This window comes from Triticum dicoccoides, chromosome 1B (genome assembly GCF_002162155.2).
Source record: "Triticum dicoccoides isolate Atlit2015 ecotype Zavitan chromosome 1B, WEW_v2.0, whole genome shotgun sequence".
Taxonomy (NCBI): Eukaryota; Viridiplantae; Streptophyta; class Magnoliopsida; order Poales; family Poaceae; genus Triticum; species Triticum dicoccoides.
In genome coordinates this window covers 121,156,386-121,176,427 of record NC_041381.1, presented here as the reverse complement: position 1 = coordinate 121,176,427, position 20,042 = coordinate 121,156,386, and positions in this window count along the sequence as shown.

Genomic DNA, 20,042 nt, shown 5'->3' with positions numbered 1-20,042 from the left:
AGTCGGTGCGTAGATTTGCCAAAGTGATCGTCCGTGTCTTTGGTCCCAAATATTTTCAGGCACCGAACGAGGATGACACAAAGAAATTGATGGCATCTAATGAGAGGAGAGGTCGGCCTTGCATGCTAGGTAGCATTGATTGTATGCATTGGACATGGAAAAATTGCCCGAAGGCATGGCAGGGAATGTATTGTGGCAAGTCTCGTGATGCAACAATTGTGCTAGAGGCCGTAGCATCCGAGGATTTATGGATTTGGCATTCCTTCTTTGCTATGACGGGCACTCTCAATGATATCAATGTGTTGCAATGGTCTCATTTGTTTGCTAGGCTTGCTAGTGGTGATGCTCCGGCTTGCAACTACACTATGAATGGGCATGAATACACAAAAGGGTACTATCTCGCAGATGGTATATACCCTCCTTGGTGCACATTTGTCAAGAGTATCAAAGAACCCAAAACTAAAAAATAATGTGAGTTCGCAAGAGTGCAAGAGGCAGCCCGAAAAGACATTGAAAGAGCATTCGGGGTTTTGCAATCTAGGTTTGTCATTGTTCGTGGTCCTGCTCGTTGACAAGAGGACCTTGAAGAACATCATGGCATGCTGTGTTATTCTTCAAAACATGATTCTCGAAGATGAGAGAGGCATGAACTTGGAATTCTTCTACGACAATGTGGGCAGCCATGTCAAACCAGCTACAGAGCCTGACCGCATTAGAGATTTTCTTCAAACATACAAGAAGATTGAAAATGCAAACACCCACTTTCAGCTTCACGAGGATCTCATTGAGCACAATTGGCAAAGGGTTGGACAGTAGCAAACTCATTTGTATTTGTATTTGTATTTGGGACAAGTTTTGTATTGAATTATTTGTATTTGTATTCGATGATTTGAATAATTATTTGTAATGTGGATGATTGTTGTATTGTGTTGGTATTGATAATTATGGCGTGGTATTGATATTTTTGCGGACTGGTGGGATGCGGGATGCAGCGGCGCAAGAGCAGACCCCGCAAAGCCGACCCGTAAAAAATTATATTCCATGAATATCCTTTTATATGGGTCAGTATGGGGGGTCTGCCTCTGTGGCCGTCCACGCCGGCTGTGACGCCCCCGATTCAATCATACACTAATCATGCATGCAAATGTGTACGATCAAGATGAGGGACTCACGGGAAGATATCACAACACAATTCTAAAACATAAATAAGTCATACAAGCATCATAATACAAGCCAGGGGCCTCGAGGGCTCGAATACAAGTGCTCGATTATAGTTGAGTCAGCGGAAGCAACAATATCTGAGTATAGACATAAGTAAACAAGTTTGCCTTAAGAAGGCTAGCACAAACTAGGATACAGATCGAAAGAGGCGCAGGCCTCCTGCCTGGGATCCTCCTAACTACTCCTGGTCGTCGTCAGCAGCCTGCACGTAGTAGTAGGCACCTCCAGTGCAGTAGGAGTCGACGGTGGTGTCTGGCTCCTGGGCTCCAGCATCTGGTTGCAACAATGAGGTAGAAGGGAAAGGGGGGAAAGAGGGAGAAAAGCAACCGTGAGTACTCATCCAAAGTACTCGCAAGCAAGGATCTACACTACATATGCATGGGTATATGTGTAAAGAGGCAATATCGGTGGACTGAACTACAGAATGCCAGAATAAGAGGGGGATAGCTAGTCCTATCGAAGACTACACTTCTGGCAGCCTCCGTCTTGCAGCATGTAGAAGAGAGTAGATTGAAGTCCTCCAAGTAGCAATGCATAGCATAATCTGTTGGAAATATGCCCTAGAGGCAATAATAAAAGGATTATTATTATATTCTTTGTTCATGGTAATAGTCTATTATTCATGCTATAATTGTGTTATCCGGAAATCGTAATACACGTGTGAATACATAGACCACAACGTGTCCCTAGTGAGCCTCTAGTTGACTAGCTCGTTGATCAACAGATAGTCATGGTTTCCTGACTATGGGCATTGGATGTCATTGATAACGGGATCACATCATTAGGAGAATGATGTGATGGACGAGACCCAATCCTAAGCATAGCTCAAAGATCGTGTAGTTCGTTTAGCTAGAGCTTTTCCAATGTAAAGTATCTTTTCCTTAGACCATGAGATCGTGTAACTCACGGATACCGTAGGAGTGCTTTGGGTGTATCAAACGTCACAACGTAACTGGGTGACTATAAAGGTATACTATGGGTATCTCCGAAAGTATCTGTTGGGTTGACACGGATCGAGACTGGGATTTGTCACTCCGTATGACGGAGAGGTATCTCTGGGCCCACTCGGTAATGCATCATCATAATGAGCTCAAAGTGACCAAGTGTCTGGTCACGGGATCATGCATTACGGTACGAGTAAAGTGACTTGCCGGTAACGAGATTGAACGAGGTATTGGGATACCGATGATCGAATCTCGGGCAAGTAACATATCGATTGACAAAGGAAATTTTATACGGGGTTGCTTGAATCCTCGACATCGTGGTTCATCCGATGAGATCATCGAGGAGCATGTAGGAGCCAACATGGGTATCCATATCCCACTATTGTTTATTGACCGGAGAGCCGTCTCGATCATGTCTACGTGTCTCCCGAACCCGTAGGGTCTACACACTTAAGGTTCGGTGACGCTAGGGTTGTAGAGATATTAGTATGCAGCAAACCAAAAGTTGTTCAGAGTCTCGGATGAGATCCCGGACATCACGAGGAGTTCCGGAATGGTCCGGAGGTAAAGAATTATATATGGGAAGTTGAGTTTCGGCCATCGGGAAAGTTTTTGGGGTCACCGGTATTGTAGCGGGACCACCGAAAGGGTCCCGGGGGTCCACCGGGTGGGGCCACCCATCCCGGAGGGCCCCATGGGCTGAAGTGGGAGGGGAACCAGCCCCTGGTGGGCTGGTGTGCCCCCACTTGGGCCCCCCTGCGCCTAGGGTTGGGAACCCTAGGGGAGGGGCGCCTCCACTTGCCTTGGGGGGCAAGGCACCCCCTTGGCCGCCGCCCCCTAGGAGATCCCATCTCCTAGGGCCAGCGCCCCCCCTGGGGTCCCTATATAAAGAGGGGGAGGGAGGGCAGCCGCACCCTTGCACTTGGCGCCTCCCTTCCCCCTTGCTACACCTCTCCCTCCCGCAGACGCTTGGCGAAGCCCTGCCGGGATCCCTGCTGCATCCACCACCACGCCGTTGTGCTGCTGGATCTTCATTAACCTCTCCTTCCCCCTTGCTGGATCAAGAAGGAGGAGACGTCACGCTGACCGTACGTGTGTTGAACGCGGAGGTGCCGTCCGTTCGGCGCTAGGATCTCCGGTGATTTGGATCACGACGAGTACGACTCCCTCAACCCCGTTCTCTTGAACGCTTCCGCTCGATCTACAAGGGTATGTAGATGCACTCCTCTCTCTCGTTGCTAGATGAACTCATAGATTGATCTTGGTGAAACCGTAGGAAATTTTTTATTTTCTGCAACGTTCCCCAACAGTGGCATCATGAGCTAGGTCTATGCGTAGTTCTCTTTGCACGAGTAGAACACAAATCTGTTGTGGGCGTAGATGTTGTCAACTTTCTTGCCACTAGTCTTATTTTGCTTCAGTGGTATTGTGGGATGAAGCGGCCCGGAGCGACCTTACATGTACGCTTACGTGAGACAGGTTCCACCGACTGACATGCACTAGTTGCATAAGGTGGCTAGCGGGTGTCTGTCTCTCCCACTTTAGTTGGAGCGGATTCGATGAAAAGGGTCCTTATGAAGGGTAAATAGAAGTTGACAAATCACGTTGTGGCTTTATCGTAGGTAAGAAAACGTTCTTGCTAGAACCCTATTGCAGCCACGTAAAAGATGCAACAACAATTAGAGGACGTCTAACTTGTTTTTGCAGCAATTGCTTTGTGATGTGATATGGCCAAAAGTTGTGATGAATGATTTATTGTGATGTATGAGATCATGTTCTTGTAATAGGAATCACGACTTGCATGTCGATGAGTATGACAACCGGCAGGAGCCATAGGAGTTGTCTTAATTATTGTATGACCCGCGTGTCAATGATTTAACGCCATGTAATTACTTTACTTTATTGCTAAACCGTTAGCTATAGTAGTAGAAGTAATAGTTGGCGAGCAACTTCATGGAGACACGATGATGGAGATCATGGTGTCATGCCGGTGACGAAGATGATCATGGAGCCCCGAAGATGGAGATGAAAGGAGCTATACGATATTGGCCATATCATGTCGCTACTATTTGATTGCATGTGATGTTTATCATGTTTTTGCATCTTGTTTACTTAGAACGACGGTAGTAAATAAGATGATCCCTCATAATAATTTCAAGAAAGTGTTCCCCCTAACTGTGCACCGTTGCGACAGTTGTTTCGAAGCACCACGTGATGATCGGGTGTGATAGATTCTAACGTTCACATACAATGGGTGTAAGACAGATTTACACATGCAAAACACTTAGGTTAACTTGACGAGCCTAGCATGTACAGACATGGCCTCGGAACACAGAGACCGAAAGTTCGAACATGAGTCGTATGGAAGATACGATCAACATGGAGATGTTCACCGATGATGACTAGTCCGTCTCACGTGATGATCGGACACGGCCTAGTCAACTCGGATCATGTAACACTTAGATGACTAGAGGGATGTCTAATCTGAGTGGTTGTTCATTAAATAATTTGATTAGATGAACTTAATTATCATGAACTTAGTCTAAAATCTTTACTCAAAAATGTCTTGTAGATCAAATGGCCAACGCTCATGTCAACATGAACTTCAACGCGTTCCTAGAGAAAACCAAGCTGAAAGATGATGGCAGCAACTATACGGACTGGGTCCGGAACCTGAGGATCATCCTCATAGCTGCCAAGAAAGCATATGTCCTAGAAGGACCGCTAGGTGAAGCACCCATCCTAGAGAACCAAGACGTTATGAACGCTTGGCAGTCACGTGCTGATGATTACTCCCTCGTTCACTGCGGCATGCTTTACAGCTTAGAACCGGGGCTCCAAAAGCGTTTTGAGCAACACGGAGCATATGAGATGTTCGAGGAGCTGAAAATGGTTTTCCAAGCTCACGCCCGGGTCGAGATATATGAAGTCTCCGACAAGTTCTATAGTTGTAAGATGGAGGAAAATAGTTCTGTCAGTGAGCACATACTCAAAATGTCTAGGTTGCACAACCGCCTGTCCCAGCTGGACATTAACCTCCCGGACGAGGCGGTCATTGACAGAATCCTTCAGTCGCTCCCACTGAGCTACAAGAGCTTTGTGATGAACTACAATATGCAGGGGATGGTGAAAACTATTCCTGAAGTATTTTCAATGCCGAAGTCACCAGAGGTAGAAATCAAAAAGGAACATCAAGTGTTGATGGTCAATAAAACCACCAAGTTCAGGAAAGGCAAGGGTAAGAAGAACTTCAAGAAGGACGGCAAGGATGTTGCCGCGCCCGGTAAGCCAGTTGCCGGGAAGAAGTCAAAGAATGGACCCAAGCCTGAGACTGAGTGCTTTTATTGCAAAGGGAAGGGTCACTGGAAGCGGAACTGCCCCAAATACTTAGCGGACAAGAAGGCCGGCAACACTAAAGGTATATGTGATATACATGTAATTGATGTGTACCTTACCAGTGCTCGTAGTAGCTCCTGGGTATTTGAAACCGGTGCCGTTGCTCATATTTGTAACTCAAAGCATGAGCTGCGGAATAAGCGGAGACTGGCGAAGGACGAGGTGACGATGCGCGTCGGGAATGGTTCCAAGGTCAATGTGATCGCCGTCGGCATGCTACCTCTACATTTACCTACGGGATTAGTTTTAAACCTCAATAATTGTTATTTAGTGCCAAGTTTGAGCATGAACATTGTATCTGGATCTCGTTTAATACGAGATGGCTACTCATTTAAATCCGAGAATAATGGTTGTTCTATTTATATGAGAGATATGTTTTATGGTCATGCCCCGATGGTCAATGGTTTATTCTTAATGAATCTCGAACATGATGTTACACATATTCATAGTGTGAACACGATAGTCCCACATACTTGTGGCACTGCCGCCTTGGTCACATTGGTGTCAAGCGCATGAAGAAGCTCCATGCGGATGGACTTTTAGAGTCTCTCGATTATGAATCATTTGACACATGAGAACCATGCCTCATGGGCAAAATGACCAAGACTCCGTTCTCCGGAAGAATGGAGCGAGCAACCAACTTATTGGAAATCATACATACTGATGTATGCGGTCCAATGAGCGTTGAGGCTCGCGGAGGATATCGTTATGTTCTCACTCTCACTGACGACTTGAGTAGATATGGGTATGTCTACTTGATGAAACACAAGTCTGAGACCTTTGAAAAGCTCAAGGAATTTCAGAATGAGGTAGAGAATCAACGTGACCGAAAGATAAAGTTCCTACGATCAGATCGTGGAGGAGAATATTTAAGTCACGAATTTGGTATGCACTTAAGGAAATGTGGAATCGTTTCATAACTCACGCCGCCTGGAACACCTCAGCGTAACGGTGTGTCCGAACGTCGTAATCGCACTCTATTAGATATGGTGCGATCTATGATGTCTCTTACCGATTTACCGCTATCATTTTGGGGATACACACTAGAGACATCTACATTCACTTTAAATAGGGCTCCGTCTAAATCCGTTGAGATGACACCGTATGAATTATGGTTTGGGAAGAAACCTAAGCTGTCGTTTCTAAAAGTTTGGGGATGCGATGCTTATGTCAAGAAACTTCAACCTGAAAAGCTCGAACCCAAGTCGGAAAAATGCGTCTTCATAGGATACCCTAAGGAAACCATTGGGTATACCTTCTACCTTAGATCCGAAGGCAAGATCTTTGTTGCCAAGAACGGATCCTTTCTGGAAAAAGAGTTTCTCTCGAAAGGAGTAAGTGGGAGGAAAGTAGAACTCGATGAAGTACTACCTCTTGAACCGGAAAGTAGTGCAGCTCAGGAAAATGTTCCTGTGGTGCCTACACCGACTGGAGAGGAAATTAGTGATGATGATCAAGGTACTTCGGATCAAGTTGCTACTGAACTTCATAGGTCTACAAGGACACATTCCACGCCAGAGTGGTTTGGCAACCCTGTCCTGGAAATCATGTTGTTAGACAACGGTGAACCTTCGAACAATGAAGAAGCGATGGCGGGCCCAGATTCCAACAAATGGCTTGAAGCCATGCAATCCGAGATATAATCCATGTATGAAAACAAAGTATGGACTTTGACAGACTTGCCCGATGATCGGCGAGCGATAGAAAACAAATGGATCTTTAAGAAGAAGACGGACGCGGATGGTAATGTTACCATCTATAAAGCTCGACTTGTCGCTAAGGGTTATCGACAAGTTCAAGGGGTTGACTACGATGAGACTTTCTCTCCCGTAGCGAAGCTGAAGTCTGTCTGAATCATGTTAGCAGTTGCCGCATACTATGATTATGAGATATGGCAGATGGACGTCAAAACGGCATTCCTTAACGGCTATCTTAAGGAAGAACTGTATATGATGCAGCTAGAAGTTTTTGTCGACCCTAAGAATGCTAACAAGGTATGCAAGCTCCAGCGATCCATTTATGGGCTGGTGCAAGCATCTCGGAGTTGGAACATTCGCTTTGATGAGATGATCAAAGCGTTTGGGTTTATGCAGACTTATGGAGAAGCCTGCGTTTACAAGAAAGTGAGTGGGAGCGTTGTAGCATTTCTCATATTATATGTAGATGACATACTTTTGATGGGAAATGATATAGAACTCTTGGACATCATTAAGGCCTACTTGAATAAGTGTTTTTCAATGAATGACCTTGGAGAAGCTGCTTACATATTAGGCATCAAGATCTATAGGGATAGATCGAGACGCCTCATAGGTCTTTCACAAAGCACATACCTTGATAAGTATTGAAGAAGTTCAATATGGATCAGTCCAAGAAAGGGTTCTTGCCTGTATTGCAAGGTGTGAGATTGAGCTCGGCTCAATGCCCGACCACGGCAGAAGATAAAGAAGAGATGAGTGTCATCCCCTATGCCTCATCCATAGGATCTATTATGTATGCCATGCTGTGTACCAGACCTGATGTAAACCTTGCCGTAAGTTTGGTAGGAAGGTACCAAAGTAATCCCGGCAAGGAACACTGGACAACGGTCAAGAATATCCTGAATTACCTGAAAAGGACAAAGGACATGTTTCTCGTTTATGGAGGTGACGAAGAGCTCATCGTAAAGGTTTACGTCGATGCTAGCTTCGACACAGATCTGGATGACTCTAAGTCACAAACCGGATACATGTATATGTTGAATCGTGGAGCAGTAAGCTGGTGCAGTTGCAAACAGAGGGTCGTGGCGGGATCTACATGTAATGCGGAGTACATGGCAGCCTCAGAGGCAACGCATGAAGCAATATGGATGACGGAGTTCATCATCGACCTAGGAGTCATACCGAATGCGTCGGGGTCGATCACTCTCTTCTATGACAACACTGGAGCTATTGCCCTTGCCAAGGAGTCCAGGTTTCACAAGAAGACCAGGCACATCAAGCGTCGTTTCAACTCCATCCGTGAAAATGTTCAAGATGGAGACATAGATATTTGCAAAGTACATACGGATCTGAATGTCACAGATCCGTTGACTAAACCTCTTCCGCGAGCAAAACATGATCAACACCAAAACTCTATGGGTGTTCGATTCATTACAATGTAACTAGATTATTGACTCTAGTGCAAGTGGGAGACTGTTGGAAATATGCCCTAGAGGCAATAATAAAAGGATTATTATTATATTTCTTTGTTCATGGTAATAGTCTATTATTCATGCTATAATTGTGTTATCCAGAAATCGTAGTACACGCGTGAATACATAGACCACAACGTGTCCCTAGTGAGCCTCAAGTTGACTAGCTCGTTGATCAACAGATAGTCATGGTTTCCTGACTACGGGCATTGGATGTCATTGATAACGGGATCACATCATTAGGAGAATGATGTAATGGACAAGACCCAATCCTAAGCATAGCTCAAAGATCGTGTAGTTCGTTTAGCTAGAGCTTTTCCAATGTCAAGTATCTTTTCCTTAGGCCATGAGATCGTGTAACTCCCGGATACCGTAGGAGTGCTTTGGGTGTACCAAACGTCACAACGTAACTGGGTGACTATAAAGGTATACTACGGGTATCTCCGAAAGTATCTGTTGGGTTGACACGGATCGAGATTGGGATTTGTCACTCCGTATGACAGAGAGGTATCTCTGGGCCCACTCGGTAATGCATCATCATAATGAGCTCAAAGTGACCAAGTGTCTGGTCACGGGATCATGCATTACGGTATGAGTAAAGTGACTTGCCGGTAACGAGATTGAACGAGGTATTGGGATACCGACGATCGAATCTCGGGCAAGTAACATACTGATTAACAAAGGGAATTGCATACGGGGTTGCTTGAATCCTCGACATCGTGGTTCATCCGATGAGATCATCGAGGAGCATGTAGGAGCCAACATGGGTATCCAGATCCCGCTGTTGGTTATTGACCGGAGAGCCGTCTCGGTCATGTCTACGTGTCTCCCGAACCAATAGGGTCTACACACTTAAGGTTCGATGACGCTAGGGTTGTAGAGATATTAGTATGCAGCAAACCGGAAGTTGTTCGGAGTCCCGGATGAGATCCCGGACGTCACTAGGAGTTCCGAAATGGTCCGGAGGTAAAGAATTATATATGGGAAGTCGAGTTTCGGCCATCGGGAAAGTTTCGGGGGTCACCGGTATTGTACCGGGACCACCGGAAGGGTCCCGGGGGTCCACCGGGTGGGGCCACCCATCCCGGAGGGCCCCATGGGCTGAAGTGGGAGGGGAACCAGCCCCTGGTGGGCTGGTGTGCCCCCCTGGGCCCCCCTACGCCTAGGGTTGGGAACCCTAGGGGAGGGGGCGCCTCCACTTGCCTTGGGGGGCAAGGCACCCCCTTGGCCGCCGCCCCCCTTAGGAGATCCCATCTCCTAGGGCCGGCGCCCCCTGGGGTACCTATATAAATAGGGGGGGAGGGAGGGCAACCGCACCCTTGCACTTGGCGCCTCCCTTCCCCTTGCTACACCTCTCCCTCCCGCAGACGCTTGGCAAAGCCCTGCCGGGATCCCTGCTGCATCCACAACCACGCCGTTGTGCTGCTGGATCTTCATCAACCTCTCCTTCCCCCTTGCTGGATCAAGAAGGAGGAGACGTCACGCTGGCCGTACGTGTGTTGAACGCGGAGGTGCCGTCCGTTCGGCGCTAGGATCTCCGGTGATTTGGATTACGACGAGTACGACTCCCTCAACCCCGTTCTCTTGAACGCTTCTGCTCGATCTACAAGGGTATGTAGATGCACTCCTATCTCTCGTTGCTAGATGAACTCATAGATTGATCTTGGTGAAACCGTAGGAAATTTTTTATTTTCAGCAATGTTCCCCAACAGAATCCTACCCGGCGATCCTCCCCTCGTCGCCCTATGGAAAAGCGATCACCGGGTTGTCTGTGGAACTTGTATGGGTGTGTTTTATTAAGTATCCGGTTCTAGTTCTCATAAGGTCAAGGTACAACTCTGGGTCATCCTTTTACCGAGGGACACGACTATTCGAATAGATTAACTTCCCTGCAGGGGTGCACCACATAACCCAACATGCTCGATCCCATTTGGCCGAACACACTTTCCTGGGTCTTGCCCGGCCTCGGAAGATCCACACGTCGCAGCCCCACCTAGGTACAACAGAGAGGTCAGCACGCTGGTCTAAATCCTATGCGCGCAGGGGTCTGGGCCCATCGCCCATTGCACACCTGCATGTTGCATGGGCGGCCGGAAGCAGAACTAGCCCCCTTAATACAAGAGCAGGCTTACGTTCCAATCCGGCGCGCGCCGCTCAGTCGCTGACGTCACGAAGGCTTCGGCTGATACCATGACATCGAGTGCCCATATCTTTCCCGCTTAGTTGGTTAGTGCGTATAGGCTAGTGGCCAGACTCAGATCAAATACCAAGATCTTGTTAAGCGTGTTATTATGAAGTAACCGCGAACGCCGACCAGGGCCAGGCCCACCTGTCTCCTAGATGGCCTCAACCTGCCCTGTTGCTCCGCCACATAGTAACAGTCGGGGGCCGTTGGGAACCCAGACCCACCTCTACCGGGATGGAGCCACCTGTCCTTTCAGCCCCCTCATCAGAATCACTTGCGGGTACTCAACGAGCCAACCCGACTTTAGTCACCATCTGTATAGTATGCATAAATGTATAGTATATACCCGTGATCACCTCCCGAGTGATCACGGCCCAATAGTATAGCAATGCAGACTCACAAAAATGTAGGGCCAATGATGATAACTAGCATCCTATACTAGGCATTTAGGATTGCGGGTAAGGTTTCAATGACTGTAGCAACAATGACAGGCTATGCAACAGAATAGGAGTAACCAAACAGTAACATGCTATACTACTCTAATGCAAGAAGTAGAGAGAAGAATAGGCGGTATCTGGTGATCAAAGGGGGGGCTTGCCTGGTTTCTCTGGCAAGAAGGAGGGGTCGTCAACACCGTAGTCGATCGAGGCAGCAGTGACGTCCGTCTCGTAGTCTACCGGAGAGAAGAGGGGGAAGAAACAATGAATACAGAGCAAACAAAGCATCACAAAATATAACAAGGCAATACGCGGTGCCAGGGGTGATCTGACGCAGGGATAGGTGATACTAGCGAAGGGGGAAAACATCCGGGAAAGTATTCCCGGTGTTTCGCATTTTCGGACAGATGAACCGGAGGTGAAATGTTGCAGGTTCACTATGCTAGGGACGCGTGGCGGACGAACGGGCTGTGTATACAGATTCGTCTCGTTGTTCTGAGCAACTTTCATGTACAAAGTTTTTTCATCTAAGCTACGGTTTATTTTATATTATTTTCAAAGTTTTAAATCACAATTAGAATTATCAGAAATTAATTTAATTCGAAAACGTTTATTGCGTCATCGTGACATCAGCAGTCAGCGTTGACCGTTGACCGGTCAAACAGGGCAGTGGGGCCCATCTGTCATTGACTGTTTACCTAATCAGATAATTAAGGCTAATTAATAGTGTTAATTAGATTAAATAATAGGATTAACTAAGTTAATTAATTATGTTAATTAATTAATTATTATTTTTACTATTATTTTTATTCTTCTTCTTTTTTCTCTTTTTTTAAAAGTTCCAGGGGGTCGGGCCTGCCTGTCATTGGCCCCAGGGGGCCTAGCGGGTTCGGGCGCTGGAGCGAACAACCCGCGAGGGCGACAGGGAGCCCCGCCCAAAAGGGTGCCGGGCGCGCCGGCGGGCGCCGCCCGCGGCGCACGGCGATGGGGACCGGGGCGCATAGTGATGAGGCGAGCCGGGGAAGGCGAGTGCGCGGCCGACACAGGGAGAGGAGGATGGAAAGGCGGCTGCTCACGGCAGGGAGTAGGGTCCAGGGCAGCGGGCTCGGGGTGGTCCGACAAGGAGGAGACGAGGAGGAGGACGGCGAGGCGCCGGCGAGGTCCGGCGACGGCATGGAAGCTCCGGGGCGACGACGGTGAGGTGACGGCGTCGGGGATGGCAAGGATTGGTGGAGCCGTCGAGGGCGAGGCGAGGAGGCTGCAGTCCGGCGGAGAGGAAGATGGGGATGACGGCGTAGAGGACGGCGGGGGAAGGTCCGGCGAGGTACAGGTCGATGGCCGACGCGGCCGGCGTAGCGAGAGGCGCCACCGAGCGCCCGATCCAATCTGAATCGGGGGAGCAGAGGAAGGAGTGGGATGAGTGGGGGCAAGTGGTGCGGTCGGGGTTAGGGTTTGGTCGCCCAGGGGGATAAGGGAGTGAGGGTCGGGGCACGGCTGGGCCGGCCTGGTTGGCCCAGTTGGGCTGGTGGCTTGCTGGGCCGAAGCCTGGGTGGGTGTTTTCTTTCTTTTTTTTTTGTTTTTTTTGTTTAGACCTTTTCTTTTTATTTATTTTATTTCTTTACTGTGTCACTTGAAGTTTCATTTATGTTAGTTTTATGAAATACCAAATGAGCACCTAAATTAGTATTACTAATTAGTCCACTACCACAATTATTTTGGCACACTACTAAATTTGTTATATTATTATAACTTTATAAAAGGTATTTAATTAATTATTTTGCCCTCTGTTTTGGTTGTTTTAGTGCATTTAAATATTATAAGAAATGTTGGTTTCTCCAACATTATTACTCATGAATTTATTTATCACATTTAGAACATTTTAGTTTTAATGTTTGAAATTTTTTATTATTAGCTTGATTTGGATTTTGAATTTGAATGCAGACTGGTTTCAACTAACGAGAGATTTGCAACAGTAATCGGGGTGACGTGGGATCATTAGCAGAGGTTCACTGTAGCTTAAATACCCGGGCATCACAATTCTCCTCCACTACAAGAAATCTCGTCCCGAGATTTAAGAGGGAGAGTAATGGGGAAAGGATTTGGTTACGAATCTAAGGGGTCTTCTCATCCTGGCTTGCTCTTCACGAAGAAGTTGATCCCTGTCATTGATGTCTTCATTTCTCTACTTCAGGTCATCTTGACGAAGTCGCACCCTTTCTTCAGGGTCTGTCTCGTACTTACGAAAAGGATAAGGGGTAGCTTCAAAAGGACAGACCTCTACAAGGTTGCTTATCTGGTAGGTAATATTAAGGAAGGTGGCGGAAAGTAACTCTCGTGTTGAAACTTAAGAAATTATCGAGAGCAAAATAAGAAGGTGCACCATAGAAGTTTCAAGCGCATAGGCAATCGTTCGGCGCCTGATACGAAATGTGAAAGGGGTTCAAAGCAGTGGGAATAAGTATTGCGTCTGATACCAGAATAGATCACTAGGAGGGTGACCCATCAATTACATACGTAGCCAGGCTCAAGGAATAACGTTGGCAACAGGGTGTACCGGAGAGTCAGGTCTCGATCCTGTGGAACCATGGGTTATGGGCCCACCATGTGGGTTAAAAGTAGAAAGTGGGCTGACATCTTGCACGGTCACAATAGCAAGGCATGACAGAGGGTAGTCTGTCAGTTATGTCAGCAACAACGTCGGTACCAAGGGCGAGGGACGAAGAGAACCATCTTCCTTCTCATTGAACGATGCGGACCAATAGGCAAAGTTCTCGTCCATCGGTGGTTACCGGAATGCTATCGACAAATGCAACAGGGTCTTGCTGACAGAATTGTACACCGAGGTGTTTACATAAGCAGTGGAATATTAGTGCTCAGATAATATAGATCACAAGAAAGATCAAACAAAACAATGGAAAGGAAAATGTGTTTAAACACATATTTCAGGGGTATATCCTTCCCAAGGACAAGCAGAACATGATATCCATGGCAGGATATAATGTAGATAACCCTTTAGGTAAGGGGAGAGGAAGATCATGCGATTTCCAAACAACGGGGTGTGAATAATTGATAAAGGAAATTTAGCATGGTGCTTCAAATGTTCTTATCGATGATCAGAGTACCACAAACATGCTTCGGGATAGCATCGACATGATCTTCAAGCAAGGTCAGACTTTGGAAACACAAAGGATCCATCAGGAATAACTTGAGGAATAAGTCTTACAATTTCCTCATGGAAGAATGGATAACCTTGTTGAAAAGGAATCTATAACAATAGGGCCTCCGGCCAGGTGTGCTAGGCACGACATCACCTTACCGGGTCACACAAAGACCAATGTTATAACTCTTGGAAATATGCTCCAACCATCATATCTGACCGAGATTCAGATCTGATTGGTGTCACGATACCTCAGACTTAGGATGCCTGAGAAGAAAAGGTGCGGCACAATTTGACAAGATGACATTGTAAGATTCTCGGGAAATGAACTATGGAAGCGAGTTCCGAAACAAGAGTTCATGAATAAACCAATGAGAGGATGAGGAGGTGGCTGATGGAATCAGCGACAATTCATCGAGATTAACAAAAGATGGATTTCCACAACTATGTGAACAAGGGGATAACATTTGTCAGATCAAATGGTATAATGATGTATACTCGAGGAAAACATACACAATTAAACATTGGTTGAAAGGTGTACCCGAATTATGGGCTGGGTTGCACGACCAATGTCAGAATGGTGATTCAATAATCAATAGTCTAAGAATGAACTATCGACCATTAACTTCAAAGCAATAGGGTTTCTAGAAGTTTTGAATTCGCACAATAGAGTTCACTCAACACGGGGACCAAGAAAAGAATGGTGATGGTGAGAAGCATCACTATAACAAGAATTCTTAAGAGGTGGTGAAATCCTCACAACATCCTTGACATAAAAGACGGTAATACTCCAAGGTAAAGAAGCACAGATGCTGGATAGCAAGGAACTCAAGGTATAACACAAAACACGAACAAGTTTGTGTTGAGCGGAAGGCAATAAAATGGTCGATGATAACACAAATCATCAAGGGCAAGGATGGTATTTCACATCTGAATTCAATTGATATGCTAGAAGAGTTCAGAATGCTGAATATGATCATGACGCATTTGTCGAGAGATTTCATGGAGATGTAATCGATCGGTGATGACACCAAGTCAAAGGAATGATGAAGCGAAAGGTTATTTGAACCATGAGTACAACACAAACTCGAAATCAAGCTTGTTGTTCATGGTGGGATGATAATACGAGGAAGTCAACGTAAGCTTAGCTCATCATCGAAAGTTGTGCTCCGGGATTAAGGACCAGGTAGCACAGTTAAAATTAGCACGATAATGATGTAGCTGATCAGGATAGGAATGACATGATGGAGTATTAAACTACTCAACAACAAAGTACTGGGAGTACTGAATCTCGGTGTTGATTCGATTCACAAATTGGTGTTCTTGGTTGACGGCAACCCAGAACCCGTGGAGTGACTATGACAGGGGAAGGAACTACTTCATCAGAAATTCATAAGATGACGTGCAATGGGTTGCTATCCTCGAGATACCAAGGGGTAATACTCGAAGGTAGAACAAAATAAAGGTTGGGCAGGCGTACTGATCTGCAGAAGGCAAGTACTTTAACTTGTCCGAGAAATAGAATCAAAGGAGAACAATCATGGTCGGAACCACGGTTGCAAAGGATCAATTCACATATACCAGATGATATTTATCAAGGAAATAGTTATTATTATAAAAAGCTTCCATGATAGGATCTACATCGTGTCCATGGGCATGAACACAAAGTTCAAGGTCGACTCCCACTTCTCCAATGCATAACCTTTCATTCACTTCTCATTTTCGAAGAAGTTGTAGTGTTGAAATTTTATCTGGCAAAATACCAGAAGAGTATGACTCGTGAAAACTTTCGGGTTCACACGGTTTTTAGAGAAGGTATAGGTTCAACCCATCAGGGCATCTTAGAAACATATACCACAAGCTTCGGAGTAGATAATACAAGCTCGAAACTAGAGTATGGTTATCAAAGTAGAGGATACAAATTACCAAAGGCATTATATACCCATGGAAAGGCTCACAAGGTTATTGAATATGAAAGACACTGTCGGATGATAAATTCAACAAAGGATCTGACGGTCCATAACGGAGCTGATGTGAGCATCGGCACACAACCAGAGGAAGAAACAATGCAAATGCATTGGATTATAGAAGCAACTAACTAATTCAGAGCTCAAATGCAAAGTAATTATGATTTTCAAATCAAGGGGTCCGAAGCAAAGCTCTGATTAGGGGTAGATAAGTTGAATAGCCTTAGGGGTACAATCGACGACAATTGGATTGGTTGAGAACCAGCTCAGTCTGGGCCGGAAAGATAATTTAAAAGGATCAACTGATGATTGCGTGCATTCGCACTCATGTTGAATCAATAGGATCAAAATCACGGTGCTAAGGATACTAACGAATATTGCCAGACATATGGAAAGCATCCATAATGCAAGCAGACAAGTATTGCAGAGCAATAAGCTACTGAGGAATTTTGGAGGATCGAATAGTATTTCAAGACTATTGTGAAACACATGAACAACTGGGGATGAGAGGAAACTCGATAAGGGCGAGAAATTATCCATAGGAGTATTCAGGTGGCAAGGAACTGCAAGGCAGTAGGCACAAAATATTCTCGGAACAATAGAGGGGATTTCAGGGTATCTTGTTATAACAAGATCGACTGGGAATAAAAGTAAGAACGGCAAGTGTATGTAATTATCCATAGGGATATTTCGGTGGTAGGGAATTGTACAAGCATGAGCACAAGTTATCGGGATAACATCGAGAGTATCTTCGAGGTCTATGGTTGAATCAAGCCATCATCTAGAATGAAGGGGCTCTCCGGGAGGAAGTAGTTACGAGAACCTAAAGTCAGATTTAGTAAAATCATTTAACCCGAATAGAAGAGAGATCCGAGTCCAAGAGTATAGACGAGGAATAAAAGATCCTAATACCACCCAAATGGCGACGTGGGCCCATGGGCCACACAGCCAAGTTAGTAAAACAATTTTCATCGACTAGACTCAATTTCGGCCAAGGAGTTGGAAAGGGGGATTCCTACAGGTAGTTGCCTCTGATACCAACTTGCGACTCTCCCGATTCAATCGTACACTAATCATGCACGCAAATGTGTACGATCAAGATCAGGGACTCACGGGAAGATATCACAACACAACTCTAAAACATAAATAAGTCATACAAGCATCATAATACAAGCCAGGGGCCTCGAGGGCTCGAATACAAGTGCTCGATCATAGTCGAGTCAGCGGAAGCAACAATATCTGAGTACAGACATAAGTAAACAAGTTTGCCTTAAGAAGGCTAGCACAAACCGGGATACAGATCGAAAGAGGCGCATGCCTCCTGCCTGGGATCCTCCTAACTACTCCTGGTCGTCGTCAGCAGCCTGCATGTAGTAGTAGGCACCTCCAGTGCAGTAGGAGTCGTCATCGACAGTGGCGTCTGGCTCCTGGGCTCCGGCATCTGGTTGCGACAATCAGGTAGAAGGGAAAGGGGGAAAGAGGGAGAAAAGCAACCGTGGGTACTCATCCAAAGTACTTGCAAGCAAGGACTACACTACATATGCATGGGTATATGTGTGAAGAGGCAATATCGGTGGACTGAACTGCAGAATGCCAGAATAAGAGGGGGATAGCTAGTCCTATCAAAGACTACGCTTCTGGCAGCCTCCGTCTTGCAGCATGTAGAAGAGAGTAGATTAAAGTCCTCCAAGTAGCATCGCATAGCATAATCCTACCCGGTGATCCTCCCCTCGTCGCCCTGTGGAAAAGCGATCACCGGGTTGTCTGTGGAACTTGTCTGGGTGTGTTTTATTAAGTATCCGGTTCTAGTTGTCATAAGGTCAAGGTACAACTCCGGGTCGTCCTTTTACCGAGGGACACGGCTATTCGAATAGATTAACTTCCCTGCAGGGGTGCACCACATAACCCAACACGCTCGATCCCATTTGGTCGGACACACTTTCCTGGGTCATGCCTGGCCTCGGAAGATCAACACGTCGCAGCCCCACCTAGGCACAACAGAGAGGTCAGCACGCCGGTCTAAATCCTATGCGCGCAGGGGTCTGGGCCCATCGCCCATTGCACACCTGCACGTTGCGTGGGCGGCCGGAAGCAGAACTATCCGCCTTAATACAAGAGCAGGCTTACGTTCCAATCCGGCGCGCGCCGCTCAGTCGCTGACGTCACGAAGGCTTCGGCTGATACCACGACGTCGAGTGCCCATATCTTTCCCACGTAGTTGGTTAGTGCGTATAGGCCAGTGGCCAGACTCAGATCAAATACCAAGATCTCGTTAAGCGTATTATTATGAAGTAACCGCGAACGCCGACCAGGGCCAGGCCCACCTGTCTCCTAGGTGGCCTCAACCTGCCCTGTTGCTCCGCCACATAGTAACAGTCAGGGGCCGTCGGGAACCCAGACCCACCTCTACCGGGATGGAGCCACCTGTCCTTTCAGCCCCCTCATCGAAATCACTTGCGGATACTCAACGAGCCAACCCGACTTTAGTCACCATCTGTATAGTATGTATAAATGTATAGTATATACCCGTGATCACCTCCCGAGTGATCACGACCTGATAGTATAGCAAGGCATACTGACTAAAATGTACGGCCAATGATGATAACTAGCATCCTATACTAGGCATTTAGGATTGCGGGTAAGGTATCAATGACTGTAGCAACAATGACAGGCTATGCAACAGAATAGGAGTAACCGAACAGTATCATGCTACACTACTCTAATGCAAGCAGTAGAGAGAAGAATAGGCGATATCTGGTGATCAAAGGGGGGGTTGCCTGGTTGCTCTGGCAAGAAGGAGGGGTCGTCAACACCGTAGTCGATCGAGGCAGCAGCGACATCCGTCTTGTAGTCCACTGGAGAGAAGAGGGGGGAGAAACAATGAATACAGAGCAAACAAAGCATCACAAAATATAACAAGCCAATACGCGGTGCCAGGGGTGATCTGACACAGGGATAGGTGATACTGGCGAAGTGGGAAAACATTCGGGAAAGTATTCCAGTGTTTCGCGTTTTCGGGCAGATGAACCGGAGGTGAAATGTTGCAGGTTCACTATGCTAGGGACGCGTGGCGGACGAACGGGCTACGTATACGGATTCGTCTCGTCGTTCTAAGCAACTTTCATGTACAAAGTTTTTTCATCTGAGCTACGATTTATTTTATATTAATTTTTAAAGTTTTAAATCACAATTAGAATTATCAGAAATTAATTTAATTCGAAAACGTTTATTGCGTCATCGTGACATCAGCAGTCAACGTTGACCGTTGACCAGTCAAACAGGACAGTGGGGCCCATCTGTCATTGACTTTTTACCTAATCAGATAATTAAGGCTGATTAACAGTGTTAATTAGATTAACTAATAGGATTAACTAAGTTAATTAATTAATTATTATTTTTACTATTATTTTTATTCTTCTTCTTTTTTCTCTTTTTTAAAAGTTCCAGGGGGTGGGGCCTGCCTGTCATTGGCCCCAGGGGGCATAGCGGGTTCGGGCGCTGGAGCGGGCAACCCGCGAGGGCGACAGGGAGCCCCGCCCAGAAGGGTGCGGCCGCGCTGGTGGTTG